Source organism: Dipodomys spectabilis, unplaced genomic scaffold (genome assembly GCF_019054845.1).
Source record: "Dipodomys spectabilis isolate Male_0828 unplaced genomic scaffold, ASM1905484v1 ptg000002l, whole genome shotgun sequence".
Classification (NCBI taxonomy): Eukaryota; Metazoa; Chordata; class Mammalia; order Rodentia; family Heteromyidae; genus Dipodomys; species Dipodomys spectabilis.
Genome location: NW_024870679.1, coordinates 49,097,063 through 49,121,208, shown reverse-complemented (window position 1 = coordinate 49,121,208; position 24,146 = coordinate 49,097,063). Strand labels below are relative to the sequence as shown.

Here is a 24,146-nt window from a genome sequence, read left to right as displayed (position 1 = left end):
TAAAAATTATATTTTTAAAACATTAAGTATAGCTAAGATTATATATTCAGTAAAGACTTAGATATATTTGTCCTTGCTGGACAAATCCATTGTGTGTGTGTGTGTGTGTGTGTGTGTGTGTGTGTGTGTATGTGTGTGTGTGTGTTTGTGTATGTAGTATATATAGCATATAAAGTATATATATTGTATATATGTATTCCCTAGCTAGTCTTTGGTAATAAGGTTTTTACATGGCAAACATGAATCAATCTTTCACTTAAAATTATTCTTTATGTCATTCATTATGCCTCACACTAGATTCCTTAAAAACAAGACTGAGAGAAAATTTTATGACCAAGAAATATTTTGGGAGGGGGTTGTTTTTGTGATCCACCCTAGTGAGGTAGTAAAGGAAGTAAAAAATAAAGGAAGAGGGAGACATTTGACTATGTTACAATTACCATACATATCTCATCTGGCACTCCTCTAAAACTGCGGCAGCTTAAGAGATAGAGCTTTTCAATTATGTCTAGCCTTAAAGACTAGGATCTGGATCTTTATACTTGGAATCACTCTCAGGCTCATCTTGCCTCAACAAACTTGAAATCATTTTTTAAGGCTGAGTTTGAATGTTTCTATATCTGCAAACTTTTTCTTAGACCATTTATCCCAAGTCAGATCAAATTTCTCTCCCCGCCTCCGCCCCCAACCTTTTTATGTGAATCATACAGGGAATAGGCAGTGTTAACATTTGTAACTCTTTAGATGTGCCAAGTTCTGGGTATAGTATTCTGTGCATGGGTTCAGTTAACTCACAACATACTTACTCAGTAGCTATTATTCCATTTACAGATGAGGAAACTGAGGCTCAGAGAAATTAATCAATTTATCCAAGTAAAATCATTGAGCTTGTGAGGAGTGAGGCTGGCTAGGTAACCATAGTCTTGATCACTACTGTGCTATACTGCCCCCTAGCAACTATTTTTATCTTTGTAATATCAAAACTTTTTAAGGGGAATAGAAGCTCTTCCTACTTTTGAAAGACTGGACAATCTTAATTATTTTAGAAGGTTCTGATGTTCGATGATTAAATCAGATATTCTATGGACTTCTTTTTCTGGTGCTGAAGATTGAACTGAGGTCTTCACATGTTCTAGATAACCACGCTACCACTCATCTACACCCAGCCTGCCAAGAAGAGGTTTTAAAAATTAGTATGCTATTCTCTTTGGAGATACATAGAACATGTTAGGCCTTAGAACCCTGCATCTATGTTTGTGTTGAGTTCAGCCTCCACCACATGTTCTCTTCATCTGATTCCATTAAAAGAAGATCCACATATACTTCAAGCTAGACTTTCTCATTGCCATGTTCTCTGGTGTGTTCAGTGTTTTTCATGCATCACAATTTCTTTAGGGATGTTTTTGTGTCTTTACTCAATATGCTCTAGGCTCTTTAGATCCTAATATTTCAGAAAGTCTTCAATTATGTAGCATTTCAAACAACTGAGGTATAACATACACATAAATATTAGCTAGTAGTAATTTCTTAACTGAAGTGAGCAGCCCCACATGATACAGGAAGAGTCACTGTGGCAAGTGAGGAAATGCTAGTTACAGTTCTAGATAATCTACTTAGTTAATTTGACAAATGTATTGAAGTTATTCAGTGGATACCAGGTACAGTGTTGGGTGCTAGGTTAGGAAATGGGCATGGCTTTTGTTTTAAGAACAGGGACTGAATCTTAACTCGCTTTGTAACTTCCCCAGGTTCTGGGCCATGATGTAGACCATGGCATCTAGCTTCTAAAGGCCTGAGCCCACAGACTAAGACTAAGTTTCTAGTCCTACATTTAATACCTTTTGCCATTCTACACTGATTTAATCATCCTAGTCCATGTAACCTCCATATTTCCTCACCAATCTGGATCATCAATGGTAAGGTTTCAGTAAATGTCTGCACTAATCCGCAGAGATTCTGTTCTATTATGATAACAATCCCCAGATCTCAGTAGTCCAATCAGCAATGGGTTTAGCCATAGCTTTTTTGCACATTGTTTTCACTCTTGGACTGAGGCTGGCAGAGAAGGTTCTATCCTAAACATGGCTGGTCTTTAGGATACAGGGAAGAAAACCATGGCACAGCACACTGCCTGAGGTCTTGGTTTACACTCATTCTCATTCCTTTAGCTGATGCAAACAAGTCAAACAAGCAAGCTTGCTATCCATGAGGAAATGTAACTCACCCCTGAGAAGCACAAGTGTTTGGGAACAAGATAGTTTACCAAAGGTCTTGAGTAGACCTTGAGTAGAGATTGTATAGGTTGAATCTGTTCCTTCTTGGGAAGGATTAAATCATAGATTGAGCAGTCCTATTTCTAGGACTCTTTGCAAAACTTACATCAAGGATGTGAGGCCATCAAGGATGGCCTCCCTCAACCCTAATACTGGAGATCAAACCCAGAAACATTAACAATATGTTACTCAAGCACTCTACCACTGTAGCCTAGCCCATCATAGAAAAATTTTAAATTACTCTTTGAGTGGCTAGAACACAGGAGATTATATTGATTCTTATATTAATCTCTGATGGTTTGGAATCAGACAATTCTGCATTGAAATCCTGTTTCTGCCTCTCTCAAACTACTCAGTCTGCTTTCTTTTTTTTTTTTTTTTAAAAAAAAGGAGATTACTATCTCTTAGTTTTGCTGTTAAGGATTAAATAAAACCCTATGTCAAGGACCTATCATGATGTCAGTCACAAAAGGAATACTTAATAAATCATAGCCACTCCTTTGACAGGCTCCTCTAGCATTGGAGTTTCTTGATGGTTCTTTAGCTCATTAGGTACTAAGTAAGCTAATAACATCACTAGTTGAAATTAATCATTTCTTACCTACCAAATTTGTATCCAGAGTTTCAGACTGCTTTGGGCTGCAAATCTTGGCTACTTTTCCTCCTAAATTCTTTCATTCTAATATTTCCAAAAGATACTGCTAACTAACTGATAGCCAGGAGATTTCCCCTGGTTCCACTCTATCTGAACATCCACTGACTCACTCTTCCTAGCACCACCCTTTTCATCTGCACCATTGCTTACACATAACATAAATACTTTATTTAATCTACTCATTTGCTAGTGTTTGCTCAGCTGTCTTGGTGCCTTTGTGGCTTTCATTACTTTTAATTGGCTCAGTTGATTCTGAGAATGGAGGTGAGTCAAGGTTTGAGTCAGGTAGTTGCAAGGACTAGGGATAGCTTAATGGTTGAGGGTGGCATTGTTTGCCAGATTGCTTTTTCTTTTTAGCTTTCTACTGGGGTGGGGAGTAATTCTAACTTCACTTTTCTACAGAGAATGATTTGGCCATATAGTCTTTGTTGGGAAGGACCACATTTTGCCTTATTGACATAATCCAAAGTGAATACCAAGCTCCCAGAGGGCAGGAAGTCAGTTTAAAGATGCTTGATATATATGTATATATGCATACATACATACATACATATATACACACACATACTTGTGGAGCTCCACTAATTGGTTGTTTTCATCAGCCAGTAGTATTTAATAACTATTCATGAAACTATAACTTCTGTGGCCTCTACTTTTCTTGTATCCACCTAACTTCTTTGAACAGCACAGGCTGTTCTCTGTTGCCTGTTCCCTCCATTTTTTAAATGTGACTTCCAACCTTGCTTCTGTCTCTATATGGAAAACTCCTGTTCATTTATTAAGACTTAGCCTTCCCCTTCCCCTTTAAGGGTGAAGCTTTCTTTGCCTTCCATGTCAGCTTCACAATCCTCATCCAACTGAGCAGAATTAAGCATTGCCTTTCTCTGTTTCCATGGCATAAGTACAAATTTCAACCAGTCTGCATTGGGATGAATTGTTTACATGTCTCCTTTCTTTATTTATTCTTGTTTGACTCCTAAGTATTTAGCACAATGCCTGGTAAAGAGTAGGTGCTTGATAAATGATTATCGAATGCTATTTAAGTATGCATTGTGACTAACACCCAGATGTTGTCATTAAATAGCAGGAAAGTGGAGCTGAGAGTTTCTTCATGGGCTTCATACAGCCCTTTCCCAGAATTTCATATATAAAATCTAGATTATATAAACAAACTCAGGGAATGGGGAAGGCTCTTCCAAGGTTAGAAATGATAGGAGGTGTTGCTTTGCATTTTTCTTTTTTCTTCTTTCAAGTCTTGGCTACTCTTAAGTTCATTCCACATTTTCTCCTTTATTCTTAAAACAAATATAGAAGGAGTAGCGGATTGGGAAGAACCCCATTTGTCTAAGTGGCTGTGGGTCATTGCTGAAGTACTGCTAGTGCCCAACCAAGGGTTTTGTAGGGATCTCACTGTTCATCTCTGGGCAAGGTCCTTTTCACTGAATTTACAACCCACAAGAAGCTGGAAAAAGATTGCAGACAATTCAAATAATAAAATTTAGATCTCACTGTCTCAAGGTTTTGTCCTGGGTTAAATACCATCACCTCTTGGAATGCTCCCCTGCTCTGTATTCCCGGCCTCCCTACTCCCATCTCCTAAGTCAGAAACTATTCTATGCTGACACTACATGCTGTCATAATAATGACAGATGTTTTGCGGGGCTTTTATTTTATGATAGCCTATATATGATCTTGTTGGCTTTGATTGTTGTTCACAATTTATAGGCAGGGCAAAAGAGAATAGGAGAACCCAAAACCAGGTATGGCCTTCTAAACTGGGTTTTAAACTTTTCCTCCATTGGTGGAGGTACCAGGATCCTTCCAGCTGCTATGGTCAATATAACTTTTTTTTTTTTTAAGGGGAGGGGATGCTTCTTCACCACCTTTTAAAAATTATCTTTTAATGATAATTTTTTTTGTGCCAGTCCTGGCCCTTGAACTCAGGGTCTGGGTGCTGTCCCTGAGCCTCTTAAAGAGAATTTTTAAATTTACTGTGCACGTTTAAGGTACAACATAATGTTATAGGATGAGAATCAATAGTAAACAGGATACTAGAGTCAAATGAACAAATCTACCATCTCCTACCTTTTTTTTGTGTGGCAAGAGCAGCTAAACTCTGCTCACTGAGCATGAAGCACAGCTTAATTCTTCTTCCTTTTTTCCCTCAGTAGCTCCTAGTTCTTTTCTTCCCCAAAGCAGCAGATATTCCAAATTTGCCATCCTACTATGGCAACTATCCTAGTTAAATTCTGTCTCTTATCCTATGGCCAGCTAGCCCACAGCAAGTACTTTAGGGAAACACTTAGGAATCCCAGACAAAGTGGGAGGCAAAGAACTGTCCATGACTTAAAAGAGGTAGTGGCAATGTAAACCTGAACCTCCAGCCTTGGAGCCAGTCCAAATATTCATCTTCCTACTCTTTTACTCTGTCTTCTGGCAGACTCCACTTAAGTGGCTCAGGGAAATTCCCAGCTAGGGACTTTTATGACCCTAAACTGAGTTTCAGGGTAAAGCTTGGTGAATATTGGCCTCAATTTCTTCTCCTGACATGTGGAGGTAATATTAGCTGTGCCCATCTCCTTAAATACATGGCTCAAGGTATTTCTTTAGCACCCTTCTGCTTTTGTCCCCACTCAAGAGGAAGGTGGGCTATGAGACCTGAAAGGCTGAGAAGAAAGCTAGTGTTAATTATGCTACCAAGAATCTACCCAATGGAGTAATGAACAACCAAGAGCTTACATATATACGCACATATATGTACACATACATATATTACTCTTAAGTTAACATGTATTTTTTTACATTGAATTTTTGGCGTTAAGAGTTTGAACTCATGACTTTTTATATTCTGGGCCAATGTTCTACCACTTGAGCCACAACTCCAGCCCGCTTGCTTGCTTCTTTCTTCCTTCCTTCCTTCTTCTTTCTCCCTCCCTTCTTCCCTCCCTCCCTTCCTTTTGGTGGTACCAGGGTTTGAATTCAGGGTCTTGTGCTCACTTGGTTTTCTCACCTAGCTTGGCCCTCTGTCACTTGTCTTGATTTTTGCCTTCCATCCCTGCTTTCTGAATTATTTTGGAGATGGAATATTTTGGACTTTTCTACCTGGGCTGGTTTTGAAGAGCAATCCTCTGGATCTCAGCCTCTTGAGGAGCTAGGATTATAGTTATCAGCCACCAATTCTGGTTATTTTTGAGATTGGGACTCACTTTCTGGTCATGCTAGCCTAGACCATAATACTCGCATTTGTGCTTCCTGCTGAAACTGGTGTAATAGGCATGTACCACCATACCCATTTTTTTCTGGTGAGACTGGGTCTTTAGAACTGTTCCCTCTGCCCAGACTGGCCTGAAACTACTATCCTAATCTTAGCCTTCTGTGTAACTGACAGGTATTTAACATTGTGCCCAGGTATTGATTGAGATGGTATAGGGAAGTTAATTTTCCCCAGGCTGGCCATGAACCAACATCTTCCAGATCTCTGCCTCTTAACTAACTAGGATTATGGCATGGAGCCACCATCTTCCAATAAGACTCAGGAACTTCTAATTTCCTTGGCAATTTGGAACTGTGGGAACTATCACTTTTCAGGAAAGCTGGATAGGGCATAGTATTTTCCTTATCACAGTGTATTGTAATTTTTTTTAACCTACTTGCTTCCTCAGTACTAGGATTAAGTTTTTTTTTTTTTTGGTTGTGGGGCTTGAACTCTGGGCCTGGGCGCTGTCCTTCAGCTCTTCAGCTCAAGGCTAGCTCTCTACCACTTGAGCCACAGCGCTACTTCTGGTTTTTTTCTGCTTATGTGGTGCTGAGTAATCGAACCCAGGGCCTCATGCATGCAAGGCAAGCCCTCTACCACTGAGCCACCTTCCCAGCCCTAGGATTAAGTTCTTAAAACCACAGCACAGCTATTTTATTTTTCCTGTTCATTACTACCATTCTGGTCTAAGCCATTATCCTGCAGGTAGACACTGGAGACTAGGTTCCATTATGTATTCTCAATAGAGCAAGAGTGATCTTCTTCTGTTCAAAGCCCTGTAGAGGTTCTGTTATAACTAAAATCCTTTCAACGGTCAACAAGACCTCACTCTGTTCTTACCTTCCAACTCTCCTGGCTTTCTCACTATTTCCAATAACTTCAGGACCACTTTTGCCACAACTGACTGGCACCTCCCTTCACCCTATTCAAATATTTAATTAAATATCTGAATGGTGTTTATTTATATTCAAAGTGCCTCTTCCATTGTTCTTGATAGCCCTTTCCTTTCTCCTATAGCTCTCAAAACTTTTAACATACTACAAGTGTGTGAGAGGTGGTATAGGGCTTGAACTCAGAGTCTCTAGCTATTTCTGGACTTTTCACTCATGACTGATGCTCTACCACTTGAGCCACACCTTCAGTCCATGATTTTTGCTGGTTAATTGGAGAGGGAATGTTGCAGACTTTTCTGCCAAGGACAGCTTTGGATGTCAATTCTCAGATCTCAGCCTACTGAGTATAGCTAGGATTCCAGTCGACAGTTATCAGCTTCTGGCTCACAATTCTTTTTCTATGCTTATAACCTGTCTCCCAATCTAGAATGAAAGCTCCAAGAGGTTTGAATATTTATTATCCCTACCTTTCTCTCCCTCCTGTTCACTGATATATCAAGTTCTAAGGTAATGTCTGGCAAGTTTAATAGTGATTGACAAGTATTTGCTAGAAGAATGAGTGAATGAATCTTCAGAATCTCACTCAAGTATTATATAGAAAAGGAGTACGTGGGTAGTTTGAGTGCCTGGAAATTCTTGGCAAACAGCAAGTGTTCAATGTTTGTTGAAGAAAGAGAATGCTTTATGCCCTTTGAGGTGAAAAAAAAAAAAAAAAAGAAGCTTTCATGGCCAATTCACACAGGGCCCCCTTATCCACTCATCCAATTGGCCTAACACTCATCTAATAAACACTCTAAAACCCAAATATTGAACACCTACTACCAGTTCAAAAGCGTTCTTGGTGCTGCAAAGGAGTTATGTGACTAACATAAATGAAGCCAACAGCAAATAATAGCTTGCAATGTAACTAAGTGCGAAATTACAGGGCAGCTTATCAGTGCTAATAGTTCAGAGGAAGAATCAGTGAAGACTGACGTAGAAGAAAATTCCAAAGTCCACGAGGTGTCCTGGCTAGCGTTCTAAATGCTACACCTGTTGACAGCAGAACCATGACCCAGAAGGCGAACTTGAGATCAGAAGGGCCCTTAGAATTCCAAAAGTAGAAGGAAAGTATGACTAGGCCGGGGAAAGCCCTTGGCAAAGACGGGCCTGGAATCCTGGCCTCATGAAGTGCCGAAGAGCCGGGAGAAAGATTCAAGGCCTCCTTGTTAGGACCTGACGACTCTGCGGGGTACCAGGTCAGAGAAGGGGGTCTGGGTTCTTGGAGACGCTTAGGAGCCTGCAAAAAGGTGCGTGTGGGGGTAGGGAGGGGAAGGTCACGGGGAGGCATTCTTCCACAGCACCGAGCTTCTGGAATCTTTGGAAAGGGCCCAAGGCGGCCGACCTGTCATCCTTGAGTGCGGGGCCGCCCTCGCCGCCTTCACTCCTCAGACGTCACTCTCAGTTGCAGGTACCGGACTGGGAGACGCTCACAACCACCCTGTGGTCGTTTAGCCCCAGCAGCGCAAGTCCCGGGGCACTACTTGTCCCCGCGGAGGGATTCCGCGCACGTCGACGCGGCCGTGACGCCGTCGACGCCCGGTCGGTGGCGCAGCGACGTCGCGGGAGGCGGGGGAGACAGGGACGGAGTCGGGGAAAAGGGGGGCGGGCGTGGAGAGCGGGTCGGGAAGTAGTTCCGGGTGCGCGGCCCCGGATGTTGGCTGCTCCCGCTGCCGCTCTCGGCGCTGCTCGGGGCCTTGGCCGCTCGCATCAGACGCTGTTGGGACCATTCCCGGGGGGCGGAGACGCACGCAGCGGCCGGGGGCTCGGCCGGGGCCGTCCCGGCCTGCGCAGCCTGAGGTGAGCGCCCACCACCGGGGCGGCCGGGCCGGGGCGGCGGGCGAGGAGGCGGGGCTGGGGCATCTCCCGGGATCGAGGCAAGGTACTGCCCTCCTCGAGACGCCCTCTCGCTTCTCGGGGGCGCGGGCGGGCCCGCCGTGTGGTAGGCGGCGGGTGGCGGGCGGGGCTGGGGGCCCGAGCCCGTGCCGGGGCCTGGCGGGCCGCGAGGGCCGGGTCCCTCCGTCCCTCCCTCCCCCGCGGCGCTTCTCCTCAGCTGCTGCTGCCCCTCAGCCGCGGAGCGGCGGCTCCACGCTCCCGCCCCTCCCCCCCGGCGGGGCCCGCGGGGAACCGGACGTGGATCCCAGGGGGCGCCGCGTCTGAGGACCGCGACCTCCCCTTTCCCTCCTTGACCTGCGCCCTAGCCTGGGTTCGTCCCGAGCCCGGCGCGATGTGGCTTCTTCCCTTCAAGCCGAGGGCGCTTTCCCTCTCGAAAGGCAGACAGTCCCTGGCCCGCCTCGCGGGTGCCCTTCGGGGGCCAGGAGGTCCGCTCTAGGTGCCCGCGTTCCCGCCCATCCTGTCACCGTGTCCTTTGCTGGCCTTAGGGCAAAGGCAGCCGTTCCCTGCGGACGTGTTGCTGTCCTGTGTGTTGCATCCTGCCCACGTGGTAGGGTGTCCCGTCTCCCCCCCCCCCCTGCCATTTTTTTGCAGCTGGTGGAGAGGGAGGTTAGCCGGATGGTTTTTCCTCTGTGATTTCGTCCGGGTGCCGTGGAAGGTATTAAGGTCAGGTCAGTGTGTTTTGTCGAGGCCCACCGTAGGTGAGATGGGCCAATCAAGAGTTGTACTCTAAATTTGAGACCAGTAAGGGGACATTTCCTGGCTGGGTTTAGTTTCCTTAACATCTTTTCTTCCAGCAGCTTTTTCTCGTTCATATCACCTCCCCCAGGAGAATTAGGCAGGCACTTGCCAATCGAGGTGTGTAGTTTCTCATTTTGCTCTGCTGTACTTTTTGTGTACATGTTGGCATAGATTTTTCTATTTTGTGTTGGTGCTGTGCAAGTTTAGCTGGATTCTTGCATGAAGAGAAACGGAATTAGGGACTAGGGGGCATCTTTATGTCTTTACTAACACGTCTTTTTTTTCCTTTTTATTGTCGGTCGTGGTGCTTGAACTTTGGGCCTGGGCACTGTCCCTCAGCTCTTCAGCTCAAGGTTAGCTCTCTACCACTTGAGCCACAGTGCAACTTCCGACTTGTTCTGTTTATGTGGTTCTGAGGAATCGAACCCAGGGCCTCGTGAATGCGTTGCAAGCACTCTACCACTGAGCCACCTTCCCAGCTCCACACTTGTCTTTTTTTCCTCTTCTACTTTGTTCTGTAGTGAAGAAGCATGTGTGTCATATGGGAGTGTTCATCCTTACCTCTTTTCTTGCAGAGCCCTGGGTGGATAATTCCATCTAGTTCTTTCTCTGAAGACTTACTTTGCTTTCTCTTTTTTCACATTGGCTAGTATTTCACTCTCTGTTTCTTGACTGTGTGTGTGTGTGTGTGTGTTTATGTGTGTGCACCAGTCCTGAATTAGGGCCTGGACACCGTTCCTGAGCTTTTTTGCTCAAGGCTATGCGCTATCACTTGAACCACAGCTCCACTTCTGGCTTTTTGGTGGTTAATTGGAGTTTAATGGACTTTCCTGGCTGGGGGAGGAACTGGCTTCGAACCACGATCCTGAGATCTCAGTCTCCTGAGTAGCCAAGATTTAAGGCTTGAGCCACTGGAACCAATCGACAGTGATTTTGAAATGTGTTTTGGGTATTTTTTTTTTTTTTTTTAAATGTTTCTTCCAGGATAAGGTTTTTATCTTCCTGTGCTTTGCCCATTTGGAACTCTTTAAAAGGGAACAGACTACAGTAGCAATGAGAGAAACCTTTGATTCTTGCTAGAACTTGATGAATATGGAAAGCAGGCACTCTTTTTTCTGATGAGGTGGACTATATAGATGTAATTTAGTTTTCTTTTTAGTTTTTTAGGTAAATCTGAGGGTTTATCTTTTCTGTTGTTTTGTGTTGGAGTTGGTGAATCTTGTTTTTGGTTTGGGCTGCTGAAGAAGTTTTTTACTGGGAAGTTTTTCAGGCTTTAATTAGTTATTATTATTATTTTTGGATGAGGCTGGGACATGTTTATTTTGGGTCTTTTTAGTTCATTAGTTTGGGCAAAATAAATATTACTGTTTTGAAGTCACTCTTTAGATGCCAAAATGGTCTGCATTCTCCCTTGTTTATCACATTGTTCAATCTTTTCAAATGCATTTTTGATACTAATTTTTCCTTTTATCTGATACAATTGTTTGATACTCTTATATGTAGAATAAAATATTTAAATATAGAGTCTACCTGCTTTCAGTATGCTAAGTGTGGGTGGGGCAGTGGAAAATAGAGAAGGTTGTTCAGATACATTTGGAGGCATATTAGTATGTCAGTCCACATTTGTGTACTTCTGCAAAGTAATGTGCCGCCCAAGTGTGAAGATACAAGGAATAAATACAGGTTTTTGAAGGCTTCAACTTGTGTTTAGTGAGGTACGGTTGTTTCTTTTGTTGGAGAAATAGCATAAACATCATTTATACTCACCAAACTACATCAGACTTCCATTTGGGAAATCACTGCAACCAAGGTCAAAATTTAAGTGACATGTGGAAAACAGAATTTTCCAAAAGTGTACAAGTAATATTCTAGGAGACTGAAGGGTCATGTACATAGGCAGAAAAATGGCAGGTTACAAAAAGATCCCAAGTAGTGGACTGTCAAAGACTTGTGTTAGTTAAAGTAGTGAATTTAGGACTATCAGGATGATTTTTCAAGGATAGAGGGTTTGTTTGGTAGAGTATTATGGTAGGTTCTAAAGAGTAGGATGATTCATGTTATTCCTGAGATAAGTTTTTGTGTCAGCTGATGAGACTGACTAGAATGTTCTTAGAGAAACTTAGGAATAAGATGGTCTGACTTAAGATAGTGCTTGTGAAAAGCTAATGTTTATTGAATAGTTACTGTATGGCAGGCTTTGTTCTTAGAACTTTACATATATTTACTAAATCACCATATTATAATCATATAAGAACTTTGGGCAACCTAATGTATTTTATTATAATACAATGAATAATCAAAAGAAATGTAGATTTTCCAGTGATAGGGCTATGGATGGTGGTGTAAAGCATAAGAGTAGATACATGTTGATGGGAAAGTAGTATAGTGGGGAAATAGCTTTAAGGATTGGAATTTTTGAGATGAATGAACTAGGAAGTACATCTGTGCCATCAAAGCCAAGGACAGAAAGATTATACAAGGTAGGGCGTATCAAATGCAGTTTAGAAGTTCAGAGGCATAACTGCAATGGAATGACTATTGATTAGGCCAGGAGGTAATTTATAAGTAAGAATTTTGAAAAGAAAGATAGCTTATGTTACATTTTGTTTTACACAGGACATGTGAAATATTGTCTGATGTATTTTAGTAGTTAAAATTTTTTTTTCTAATGCTTCTCCCAGGATCATTCTTATTTATGTAGGAGCTACTGAAATACCAGATTTTTTTTCCTTCAAAAATGCTGATTATTTTACGCATTTACAGCTTTTCCTTAAACTTTTCTTCTAATAAAAAACACTTTATTGAGATACAATTCAGGTACTATAAATATTACTCATTTTAAACATACATTTCAATGGCTTTTAGTATATTCACAGAGTTGTGCAGTTGTGACCACAATAATTTTTAGAATGTTATTTAAAAAAGAAACTCTGTACCCATTAGCAGCCATTCCCCATCCTCCTGCCATCCCCCAGTCTCTGGCAATCACTTATATACTTATCAACTAACTGTATAAATATGCTGATTCTTCATAAATGAGATCTTATTGTTTTATATCAGAAAGTAATTTGTTTCTGTGTATTTCAAGGGTCATTCATGTTTTAGTATGTGTCAGTATTTTAGTTCTTTTTATTGCCAAGTATTCCACTGAGTGGATATACTACATTTTATTCATCAGTTGATGGACACTTGCGTGTCTTACTCATTTAAATCCTTCCTTTTAATCTTCACTATACCAAAACCTCTTACGGCTTTTCTTTTAGATTTTAACCTCTGCTATGCTCTACAAAACATTAGGAATATAAAGATGAGTAAGATATAGTTGGTTCTTGAATATTCATATAGGGCTTATTGGTTTATGTAAGTTTTCTACTATCTCATCTGATCTCACATTAACCCTGTAATACAGAGTTTTTCTTTGAGATGAACAATCTGAAGTTCAGGTTAGATGACTTAACTGCAATTGCACACCTTCGTCAGTGATGGAACAACTAAATTTTAGTTCATGTCTGTTCCATTTCTGCTACTCAGTGCAACTAAAAGGTCCTCATAAAAATTCCTGGAGACTTAAGGGACTGGAAAGTCTACTTGAGGAATCACAAAATTTTATTTTATTATTCTTTTTCCCCCCTTATGTTGAGCCCAGGTTCACAATATGCTTGATTGCCAGCCCAGTAATTTTTTAATTTTTATTTTTGGTTGGTTGTGGGACTTGAACCCTGGGCCTGGGTGTTGTGTCCCTTAGCTCTTCAGTTCAAGGCTAGCACTCTGCCACTTGAGCCACAGCACCATTTCCAGTTTTCTGGTGGTTAATTGGAGGTAAGAGTCTCATAGACTTTGCTGCCCTGGCTGGCTTTGAACTGCAGTCCTCAGATCTCAGCCTCCTGAGTAGCTAGGATTACAGGCATGAGCCACAGTGCATTTTAATGACTTATCTTTGGGACTTAAAGACTCCTAGACTTTTGTTGCTTGTTTTAGGCAAATTTATATTTTTGCCTTTTCAGAGTTTTTATCTGATGATGATATGTGATAGTGTTAATAGCTCACAATTTTGAGGCCTTACCATTAACATAAAGATGTTCTAAATACATTTATTATATAAGCCTCACGACAATCCCTTATAACTAGATTTAAAAAAAATGCACATTGTTTTACAGATGAGGAAATGGGCACAGATAGCTTATGTATCTTGCCCTAGGGTACATAGCTCAGAATGGAAAGAGCCAGGATTTGAACCTCTGTACTCTATTTTCAGAACTTAGTAGTTCTTTGTGTTTGTGTGTGTGTGCATGTGTGTGCGCGCGCACAAGTACTGCTGGGGCTTGATCTCAGGGCCTGGGCAGTGCCCCTTTGCTTTTTCATTGAAGGCTGGTGTTCTACCACTTGAACAAGAGATCCACTTCTGGCTTTTTGGAGGTTAATTGGAGATAGATAAGAGTCTCAGACTTTCCTACTGAGCTGGTTTGAATCTTGATCCTCAGATCTTAACCTCCTGAGTATGTAGGATGCCTGAACTCTGTAGTTCTTAATCACTGTATTGTTCTGTTTACTGGTTATGAATTAATAGAGGATAATATATCAAGTAAGGGCATGACGAGAATACATAATTGGAGAAGCAGTTAAACAGCAAAGTAAATGACATTGTATCTATATTTCTTTTTAAATATAGACCTAGCACTAGTATAAATATTGTTTGGACATTAAAGTTCACTTTTTTTTTTTTTGTGGGTCCCTGCTAATAGCCACTCATCTCAGAATTACATTATTTTCTCTTCACTCTCTCACTGTTGGCTTTGTCATTTGGCTTTTCACACAGGTGCAATTCAGAAAGCTTAGTCTGAGAAAGCTAAAACTTACTGTTGCCTTTTCTGTCTTTAACTGTAAAGTTTTCTTTTCCTTTCTAAACATTTAGCTTTTCTGTCCTAGAGGAAGATATTGTTTTCCCCCCCTCTGCCCCAAAACTCAGAAAACATGACAGTGGCATTTTGTAATAACTGTCCACAAAGTGTAGACCACCTGTATTGACATAACTGGATTGTAGTGTACAAATAAGAATGAAAGTACAGTGTTTGGTTAAGGAGATTGACTTACATTGAAATTGGGAAAGACATCTGCTGTACAGGATTTTTGATTTAATAGAATTTGTTATAACCAGATCAGCAAAGCATTATTACTGTGGGCCATCTGTTGTGATATGGAAATAGCTTTTTACATGGAACCAGATGTTGTATTATATTTATAACAATGGCATTTTATGTATTTTAAGTAACCTTTTGTCTTCGGTATCTTTGATGGATACTCTATTTTATGTGCATATTGACTGATAAAATGGATGTGAAGTATAGGATAATTAAGACCCTATATAAGAACTCTTACTTTGACACCATTAATAAACCTAGTTTCTAGACCACTTTGGTTGCTAAGATTCTTCTGTAAATCTAGAACTGGAGATGTGGCTCAAGTGGTAGAAGGCCCGGACTTTTAAATCCTGTACTCAGACAGCCACAATCCTATTGTAAATCTAAAGTGATTTTGGACCTACATTAATAGTGCACTGTTTGACTTATTTCCCACTGTCAGTGGTTCAAGTCATCTATGATCAGCTCAGACTTATGGAGTGCACTAGAACATAAGCTTAAGAGAATTGTTAGGATCCTCCTGAAACTGCTTATGTTGGCTTATTTTTTATTATCTTCAAATCATAGAGTGTCATGGATTCCATTGAAAAGTTGGCCATCTATACTATGATGATCCTATGTGTGAAGAAGACTTTCAATCAACTTTCAGCTAAACTTTTCACCTGGAATACAAAGCTGAAAGCTCTAACTGAATTCTGCTAGACAGAGTCCTACTCAGATGATTGTGCAATCAAGGAAAACAGATTGTTCTTCTGATTATTTGGAAGAGTTCGATGCCAGTGTAATTTTGTTTAAGACCTCAAAAATTAGAAATGACATTTTCCTAAGTTAGAGACAACTTCACATTAAACCATTAATAGGACTAATTTATAATAATTGCTGTGAGATTTGTGAGAGAAATGGGTTATGAGTAAGACTAGTAGAACTCAACTAGTATAACACTTTCAAAATCTTTTGCTTGTAGAGAGATGAGTGTGCAGGGAGGGTGAAATAGGGTAGTAATAGGTTATTTGTTGAGATCCTAGATATTGGCTGATGAGTGCTTGGTAAATTATTAAAAATAACTAAAAGCTGGGTATGATGGCACATGTCTTTAATCACAGCTATATCGGAAGCAGAGACAGAATGATCACAAGTTTGAAGCCAACTGAGAGCTGGTGAGATGATTCCTCAAAAACAAAATAACAAATGGCTGGGTGTTGGTGGAGCCTAGCTACTTATGAGGCTGAGATCTGATGATCACAGTTCAAAGCCAGTCAAGGAAGTAAAGTCCATGAGACACTTAACTCCAATAAACTACCCCCCAAACTGGAAGTGGAGCTATGGCTCACATGGTAGAGCACTAACCTTGAGCAAGCCCTAAATTCCAGCCCCAGGATCAGCAAAAAAACCAAAAACCAAAAAAACATAACTAGGGACTTAGCTTAAGTTGTAGAGCACTTTTATAGCAAGCACAAGGCCTGGGGGTCAGTCCCAGTACCACAGATAACAATAGCAACCAAGCATTAAAAGTTTCTGTGGCTTAACTGTAGAACTTTGGTTAATTATGTCACAGCAGTTACAAGTAGAATGGCCCTTCTGTGTCAAAGAGAAGCAGACTATCATACACTAGGTGTTACGCCTATGGATCTTCGATATGTTACACAGGGTAGACATGTAAAGTAAATGGATAATTTTTGTCTCACAACATACTGGATACCAATCACTGTTAGAAATGCTACTTTTGTGCGTTAAAGGAAAGCATGCACAGAGTGCAGTAAGAACTGTTGTTAGAACATACGCTTAAGAGAATTGTTAGGATCCTCCTGAAACTGCTTATGTTGGCTTATTTTTTATTCAAATCATAGTGTGTCATGGATTTCATTGAATAGTTGGCCATCTACACTATGAGGATATATGCTTCTAAAACATTTTTACCTTACATTTTACTGTTTCAAAAGTACTTTCTCTGGTCTGTTGAAACAGGTAGAGCAAGTATAATATTTTATGGACAAATGTGGAAAATGAGTTACAAGCAAAAACTTCTTAGTATCCCACAATTGTTTAGTAGTAGAGCAGATACTAGAACCTAGACATTCAAGATTTTTCTATTTTTTTTAAAGTAGAAAATTGACACGCTATTAATTAAGAACAGACTTTAGATTTCTAAGGTGAAAAATAAAGAGCTATAGAGATCTCAAAAAAAACCAAGACTACTTAGAGCAGAGTATATCTTAGGATAATATCAAACTTAAGAGTCATAAGACTAGTGGGGACAACTTAGTTACATTTAGGTCCATTTCTTGTCATTGGAAACATTTTTACTTGAACTTGCATTCTTTGTATCAAACTTAGAGGTAAGAAGGGGAAGGAATCAATGGAATTAAAAAAAATTGCTAAATAGCAGGTTTAGTCTTATTTTATACAAGTATATGATAATGAAATTTCTACTTTGAGAAATTATACTTTGAACATGGATCTAGTACAGATGTCAGGAATACTGTCACAGTATGGGACCTATTGTCTTTTGCCTGATGTGTAGGAAGATTGACAGTGTATTAGGAAATTTACTTGAATGGGAAAAAAGACTGGGGAAAAAGTATAACAATAGGCAATTTTAAGTTCTTTTTCCTTGAACCTGTCTCAAAAGTGGGCATAATTCTTTGTTTATAGTCAGGAAAAGAAAACAGGATTTTTAAAATTTAAAATGATAGTTTAGAAAAATGAATCTTATGACCTTTAAAGAGCAGTTTAAACAGTCACTTGGTACTGTCAAAAGTGTTTTGTTTTTTGAGCAGTTTTGTAGATGAATGAGTTTGATAAGTTTTTTGATTATAACCTTATAGGTCAAGTTGTGAATGTTTTAAATGATTTAAGTTTCTTTGTATTAGGATTTTCTCATTTCAAGAAATTACTTTTAGTCCCTCAGGAGCAAACAAGACCTTAGATTTCCTTACAGTAATTAATTGCCCACAAATAACCTAAACATGTCATTCTAGTTTATAATGAAAACTAGACTTAAGGATGAACTTAACAGCTTCCATTCTCTGGCAGGATTCTAAGGTATTTTTTTAAATTCAAGAATGTTGGATTCACTCATTTCTCTCACTTGTTTGCTTATTTATTTGCTCTCTGTTATGTTCAGAGCACTGTACTAAAATACTGGGACACAAATAAAAGGCAGGTCCCTGCCAGCTAAGATTATCTTTTAGTATGACAGAAACATCCCAGAGATATCCTTGCGTTGGTAGCCATATATATCCTATGATTTTTATTTACTAGTTTTTAACCAGAAAGACTAGTTTTAGAGAGAATGATTAGCTTACTTGTTTGAAGAATGTAATGCATTAAGGGGTGTGAATAGATGGTTTTAAAAGCAGCTTACGGTTTCATGGTTAGCTCTTTGATTGCAAAATATTGGGAATCATTGATCTGAGCATGAGTGGGAAATGGCTGGCCCGCGGGGCATATAAGGCTCATGAAATCATTTGGTTTAGGTCTGACAAGGCATCTGCAGGTGGGACTCAAAATTTAATAAGTCTAGGAGCTTTTTTCAAAGCAAAATTCAATAAATCCAGGCCCTCAAGTGTTATAAATATCTAAATGGCCTTTGGCAGTAAAAAGGTTCTCTACCCTGATAAAGAATGCTTTCATTTAAGCAGCATTTCTTTTTTCTTTCTTTCTTTCTTTTTTTTTTAGAGATAGGGTCTCACTGGGTACTCCTAGCTGGCTTGGAACTCAGTCCTCTTGCCTGAGCCTCCTGTGTGCTGAGCTTACAGTCATGTGCCATTTTACCTAATTTATATCAGGTTTGCTTTGGGAGAATGACCAAGAAACCTTACCTGGTCGGGTGGAGGAGGTAGGATGTCTGATCCCAGGCCAGCCTGAGCTATGCAATAAGACCCTATTTCACAAGCAAAATGAAAACAGAAAAGAAACTTTATATTGACTCTTTCACAAGATGGAAAAGGGCTGGGAAGGTGGCTCAGTGGTAGAGCCCTTGCCTTGCATGCATGAGGGCCTGGGTTCAATTCCTCAGCACCACATAAGCAAAAAGAAAAAAGCCGGAAGTGCCACTGTGGCTCAAGTGGTAGAGCGCTAGCCTTGAGCTGAAGAGCTGAGGGACAGCACCCAGGCCCAGAGTTCAGGCCTCATGAGCAGAACCTCCCCCCCCCCCCAAAAAAAAAAAAAATAGAAAGGACCCTCGCCTCTTGCTTTGCTTAATAAAGAGGACATATTCTGAGAAATGTGTTGATTTCACCTTTGTGAGACTATCAGACTGTGCTTGCATAAACTAAGATGGCTACAGTGTCACTAGATAATGTAAGCAGGCATTTGGGAAATATTTTGCAGTGTGTGGTTGTCCTTAGCACTTAGTGGGACACATTGTTGGCATTGCAATATATTCATTATGTTAGTAAATGAAAGGGAATTTCATGTTTTATCTTAATTTCAAGGATTTCAAAATTGCTAAAAATAGCTTGTTTAGTCTAATGAGATACACAGTAGTTCCCAGAATCTTAAAAGTTACCACTCAGGCTCTTGTATCCCACTAAAACACTTGTATAGTTATTTGACTACTTTTTCACCTGTAGTCACTAGTTAGTAATTGAAAAGCAGCCCATTTGTTGTTGACTCTAAGTGAGGCAAAATTTGCTGTTTTTCCCATGGAATAGTAGAGAGCTAGTCTGCCTTCTTTTACAGTTAGCATGTCAAGTATTTGATAGTGATTTTTCTTTTAGCATTTTTGGATTCTTGTGCATACAAGACATTGTTGTGGACATTGAGGTCTAAAGGTAATTAAGAGGCATAGGCTGTTCACAAGAAATGAGTGTAGGTTTGCTGAGAAAAAGAGTGTATTTTTTGTTTGTAATTGATCAAGAAAGCTTCATGGATGAGATAGTATTTGAATTAAGATTTGAGATGAGGGTTGCTGGGTTAATCATAATCAAAGACTTAAGAGACAAGGCATAATGCAACCTAGAATAGTGACTGGTTGATTCCCAAACTGGGATATTAAAAATGTTCATTGTTGTATCCTCAGGATCTATAGGAATGTTTGGTAAATAATTGGGCTCAGTAAATACTTGTGAATGAGTCAATGAATTGTCAAATCTGGGAAAATTCTGAAAGTACTTTTATTATACATTTACAAAGTTTAAGATGTTTAACTCTTTTACATCATGTAGAGAAATAGAGTGTTTATGTCACTTTTTTGATTGGCCACTAGCAGCTCTTAAAACCCCCTGGAAAATAATAAGCCAGGTCTGTATGGTAAAAGTGAGATAGAGGGCTGGAAAATGTTTTTTTAAGCTAAACACATCCAGTTTCTTCAATCATTCTGCACTTAATATTTGATTTCTGCACTCTTCAATAGGGTATATCCCTTCCTGCAAGCGTTCTAGCTTCTAAGTGTTCTTAGCATATCCTGCCTAAAAATCACAGCACAGTACTCCAGTGTTAACTACCAATGAAGAGTACATGGTACTCTTAACCATCCTTGATCTGAATACTATTCTTCTAATGAAGCCTAAGATTTTATTTTGTTTCTTTTTAGCAGCTGAGTCACTATGTTGGCTCATAGTCAGTTCTTAATATTAATTTATAAAAAGTTCTTTGAGTAGATTCAGAGAGATTTCCTACCAGTAGAGCTAACATTATGGGCATTCATGCCCATTTTCTTCTGATGAGTATAAACTTTTCTGAGAAGTACTGTCATTCTTAGCTTCCTGAAATTGAAGAAGGAAAAGAAAAAGAATTAATCAAACAGTGATAAAGTTGAGCAAATGACCCCAAAGATTATAGTCCAACTGCCTTGTTGAATATACTCAAAAGTATGTAAAATATAATGGATATATACTTACATTGAGGTTCAACAATAACGATCTTGTCCACATATGCCTTTAATATCTTTTTCCTTTTTAAATGCTAAAGTGCTTTAAAAATGTAGACGTATTTAATACCTGTACATCAGTATGCATCTCTAAGAGATAAAAATATTTTCTTACAAGCCACTTACCATCATTTTATTTTACCAAAACTGACAATGTGTTTTTGATGTCATCTGATAGCCAGTTCATACTCAAATTTCTGATTGTCTAAAAATGTTTGCTTACAATAGGTTTTTAATACTGAATTAAGAGCCAGACAAGGTCCCTACATTTTATTTAGTTGTTTCTCAAATCTCTTCTGCCCTAAACACAGCTCCCCTCTTCCTTTTAGGCATAATTTGACTCTTCCATCTCCTTTGGTCCCTATGTCTCTTATCTGTACCAAATTCTGTTACTGTTCCTTTTGAAATGTGAATCAGATTTTTTTCTTCCTTTATATCAGTTCTGCAAACATTTTGGAATAGTATGTATACAACGTGCTAGACAGTGTGAGAGATATAAAAGTTAACTTGACATGTATGGGTCCACTAGGACCAATATAGGAATCTGTGTTCTCGTGGTAGGAATAGATGCATACTGAAAAAAATGCAAAATGGATAGTTTGTTCGCCAATGGGCCATGTCTTGATTATAATAGCCTTCCAGTTTTTTCCTGGAAAGTGCTGCCAGTGGAATCCTCTTAATATATCACTTTTAACCATGTACTAATCAAACAATTAAATTCTCTCTTGAACAGTCCAAATTATTGTTAGCCTTTCACTTAATGCTTCTACTAGCTCTTATTATTATCCTTCTCAAGTGGAACTAAACTCAGGTTTGTATTGTCATGTGGCATTTTTTTCTTCAACAAAATTATAAACATCATGAGAGCAGAAATCATGTCTTCTATGTGATAATGTAAACGTACTAAGTACAGTTGCAGTGTCCTGCTTGATATAGCAGACATGTTCTTACTACCCTCCCTGAGTCATCCAGAGCTTCTGCTTTTAAAAGGAAATAATGCAGATCTAGGTTTCTTCTTACTCCTTAAAAATCGTCTACTCAGTGGTCTGAATCAAGGATAACAGATGATTTGAATGTTACCAGTTCCCCATCACAACTGGCAATCTCTAGTACTTTTTGGTTGTGTTTAAAGATGATGTAAGGCTATAAATGCTTTATGTAGTCCTTGTCCTAGACCACTATTTTCTGAATTAACCTGTGTATCAAAATCATGTATGATAGCTTTTGCTGATTAGATTTCCTGTTTCATCCTAGGTTCCTAAATGAGGGTTTCTAGGAATGAGATAGAAACCTTTATGAAGTAAACAGTGTTTTTTAGATTTGACTTAGGTGTGCAGGTAGATAGTTTTATTAACTCTAGTAACTTCTGATTTTTTTTTCACTTACAGTATATGATCTGTTAATCCTCTGACATCCAGTAAGTTTTTAATAGATTCAGCTTATTTTTCAGGGTTACTGTATATCTCTTGCTTTGAATTATACAGGCAAAGCACATGAATCAAATGCCCAAGATAAATATACAAGATCCAGTGAAGTGACATCTTGGTTTTCTAAATATAACTGAGCTCAGATTTAAAGCCTTAAAACCCTTCAGCCCTTTGAAAGCTGATATTATATATGTTTGTTTAGTGAATGAATACCTTTAAAAGTTGTTTTATATGGAAGAGTTCAGCATTTTTGGATTGGACAATCTTGATGGATTTTTAATATCTAATGCATATTCAATAAAGGTGACACAATATGATTTATTTTCATATTATGTCAAATTTTCCACAAAAATCTATAAATTGGAAAATGGCTTTTTATTAGACCACATGATTTAATTTTAAGTATGAATATTGTGGTTTAGTTATTGAGCAAAGTAGAGAGACTGAAGTTTCAGAATTATCCAGTGAGTACATGACAGACCCAGAAATAGAATCTTGTGTTACTTGCTTGGGTTATGATTTGTTTGAAGAGAGGGGCCTGTGATCTGTTTACATAAATTTCAGGAAGCAAATTTAGGGTTTGGAAGAAGTTATAGTTCTGCAATGTTTGGCCAGGAACTCTCCTTCCCCATGTATCTTACCTGTTTTATTGAGACTAGTTCTAAACCAAAGGAGTTAGTTGAGTTTTATCACTTTCTCCTCTTGGTGTTAAGAGTTGACTAACTGCTTCTTTCCCATCTTCTGTTTGACTTTTCATGGTCCTGTTTGACTAAGTAGTTGATTTTTGATAGTAGAGTGATTTCTTTTAGGATCTTTTTAGTTGTCTTGAATCTTTTTTTTTTTTTTCTGGGCATACATGTATCTCTGAAACTGTGTTTTTAGACCCTCAAACCCAAAGTCCAAGAGTCCCAGGTTAGGTCTGGCCAATTGCCCTCATATGCCAAATAAAGAGGCATGGGTGAAGGGCAGAGAAAGGAGATTTGTTACATGGCAGCTATGAGAAGACAGCACTTCAGTACATTTTAGCCATCTTCAGAGTACAGATCTTCAGGTTAAGGGGAGAATTAGGAGCTGGGGGGAAGCTATGTATATGAGAAAGGTATTGTATAGTTAAACAGTTGCAAGTCACAGGTATGGCTTGGTTGACCATTAGCTTACTCTTTGTCCCAGGAGGAATTCCAGGAAAGTGTTACCACTTTATTACTGGAACAGAACAGGAACAAGGTGGTCTCCTGAAGCTTTGTCTGTTTACTTTAAGATAATAAGAAGACATTGCTTGTTTTAGGACAGTTTGCTTTCCTTATGGTTATCACTGAATCTTCTCTTTTCTTCTGCAAACAGGTGATTGCAAAGAGGACTAGCTCAGATCAGAAGACACTGATACAAAGTTGGGAGATTTACAGGGCTCAGTTAAAGCATCTTTTAAGTTGCAGCTTGCATCTTCACTAGGCATAATGAATGCATAATTAGTATGCTTTAGAAATAGTGGCGATCACCAGAAAGTCAGTTTTACTGAATGAGCTCAAGGAGTTATTGATTTGAAAATAATTTTCATTAGTAGAGTTGCTTTCTGGTGAAGTCATTATTTTTACTCTCCACTTCCTGTTCTAAGTTTGGCACTTGGAAGTGGATTTGTGGCACTGTAGAGAAGCAGGAACTTGACAGAAAACATTTGTGTGTGATATTCTGAATTCTTTTCTCCTTTCTTGTTCATGTTCTGTTCAGTTTGCCTGTTTAAGAATATGAAATTCAAGGGCTGGGAAGGTGGCTCAGTGGTAGAGTGCTTGCCTTGCAAGCCGGAGGCCCTGGGTTCTATTCCTCAGCACCACATAAGCAAAAAGAAAAAAGCCGGAAGTGGCGCTGTGGCTTGAGTGGTAGAGTGCTAGCCTTGAGCTGAAGAGCTGAGGGACAGCGGCCAGGCCCAGAGTTCAAGCCCCACGATCGGACCCAAAAAAAAAA

The 24,146-nt window shown here is 39.5% G+C and overlaps 1 protein-coding gene across 2 annotated transcripts in view; it reads left to right on the top strand.

The window, feature by feature from the left end:
- Window positions 1–8,731: 8,731 nt before the first annotated feature.
- Foxj3 (forkhead box J3) overlaps window positions 8,732–24,146 on the top strand; it is a 94,076-nt gene continuing 78,661 nt past the window's right edge. For both annotated transcript variants that reach the window (XM_042677053.1, XM_042677044.1), the window contains exon 1: window positions 8,732–8,916. The gene's annotated coding sequence lies outside the window, so the exon portion shown is untranslated. The remainder of the gene's footprint in view (window positions 8,917–24,146) is intronic.